Here is a 2,260-nt window from a genome sequence, read left to right on the forward strand (position 1 = left end):
CACAGACAGTGACCCAATCCTGGTGCTGTGAAGCCATAGTACTAAGCACTATGCTACCGTGCCCAGGCAGGCACGGGACGCTGCACAACGTATGTGCCAGGGCCAATGAGCAAGGGTCACTCTGACCGACTCCAGGTTCACCAACTAGGGGGGTGGGGGTGACTGGCCATGGGCATGGAAACCGCATCCCTCACCCACACCCCCTCCCTGGTCACCCCCCACCTGCAACCATCTCCGTGATATCTACCTGCCTCACGACGGGGTGTGGGCCTGGGTTGGCAGTGACACCAGGTCTGGTCTATGGGACGGAGGATGATGACAACCTGCTCTGTGGTGAGCTCTGGTGCTCCGCATTGTCCAACAATGTCTGACTCCTACCAATGGTCGCACTTTCCACCGTCCACCTGGGTGATCCCTGCATGCGAACTGGCTATTCCATCACTCGGTTCCATCGAATCCCTCGGTTGATGGTGGTGGGGACGGTCGGGGGTGGGGGTGGGAGCCCAGGCCACCCACAATGCCCACCCATTCCCCCCCCCCCCCCCCCGCACCCCCTCTGTGGCCAGCCCAGACCAGCCCACCTCTCACACCCATCGGACAGAGCACTGAGACAGGTTGTAACAGTGTGTACAGGTGTTTAATATGAACGAATATATAGATACGTGCCCTCTCCCCTATTACTAAACTGTGCCCTGCACTCATGTCAATTCAACTGGTGTCTAACTTTCTGGCCTTACGGGCCCTAATGCTACGTCTAGGTGGATCTCCAGACGGTACAGCAGGAGTGGAGGTGGTCTGCTGTGATTCCCGTCCTGTGACCTGGCAGCTGTCTTCTGGGGTGACCGGGGCTGGATAGGTATCCCAGGTGATTTTGTGCCACCTTTTTCTGCCCACTGCTCACCAGATGCCCGAAAGACAGGAGGGGGGCTCCTGAGTCTTGGGTGGAGGGCGGGTATCAGAGGTGCTCCCATTGCTGATTGGCTCACGGGGGGGGGGGGGGGGGGGGGGAGCCACTTCCTCTCCCGCGACTGAAATCCATCTTGGTGACCTCCCTTTCCTCTGGGCTGCCGTCCACGTCCAGGACCCTCTGTTCTGCCACAGTGAGGGGCCGCAGGTCCGACAGTCCCCCCCCCCCCCCCCGTCTTCTCCCACTCCCGGCGGTTGTGCGCAGCCTTCACTGGGGGGTGGGGGGGGGGGCACAGAAAACGACAGTGCTAGACAGTGTGACACCTGCAGCACAGTGGGTAGTTGGTGGTCTGAGTGGCCAGGGGGTATGGGTCCTGGCGTGTGGTGCAGGGTGGGGGTTTGCCTCTGCCACCTGCACCCGGGCACAGTGAATGGGGGTGACTGGCAGCCTTCTATCCGGGCTGGGTACAAGGTCTTCCTCCTCTCTTTCACGGTGTCCAGGAGGGTCTCAAGCTCTGCGTCTGAGAAATGTGGGGCCAAAGAGAAAATGCTGGAAAATCTCTGCAGGTCTGGCAGCATCTGTAGGGAGAGAAAAGAGCTAACGTTTCGAGTCCAATGACTCTTTGTCAAATTTTTGAGATTTTCCAGCATATTCTCTTTCGTTTCAGATTCCAGCATCCGCAGTAATTTGCTGTTATTTAAATGTGGGGCCATTTTGTTGGCTGTGATGGTGGGTGTGGGGAATGAAGTGTGAATATGCGGCTGCAGCTTGTCAGCCTCCTGAGTGTCAATTGTGAAACTGGTGAATCCCGCACCGTTTCTTATTAGAACCGATTGTGTTCCATGTTGCACCGGTGCTCGCCCCTGAAGACGAGCTGAATTGGTCCAGATGTGGCACCAGTTTTGCTGTCGAGGAAATCCATGAATTCTGCGTTGGAGTCAACACTCAGTCCAAGAAAGGGAGAATCCAGCCCAAGGTCTTTGAGAAAGAGTCATTGAGACTCGAAACATTAGCTCCCTTCTCTCCACAGATGCTGTCAGACTTGCTGAGATTGTCCAGTATTATCTGTTTTTGTTTCAGATTCCAGTATCCGCAATAATTTGCTTTCATCAGTAAAGTGAACATGCTTCCTTAAAGACATTTATTAAAACACTCTTTACGTGCGGCACTTTCAAATGAAGTGTATTGCAATTCAGAGGGGTGGCTGGGATCAGCGATCCCTTAGGGAGTGAGGATTTGGGAAGGATTGAGCAAGGTGAGGTTTCCAGCGGCTGGAGGAGGAGTGAGGCTGAATTGAGTGGCATGGGATCCGTCCACAGAGCAGTGAGCTGGGAACAGGATGTGGGTGGTTCC

Source organism: Scyliorhinus canicula, chromosome 2 (assembly GCF_902713615.1).
Source record: "Scyliorhinus canicula chromosome 2, sScyCan1.1, whole genome shotgun sequence".
Lineage (NCBI taxonomy): Eukaryota > Metazoa > Chordata > Chondrichthyes > Carcharhiniformes > Scyliorhinidae > Scyliorhinus > Scyliorhinus canicula.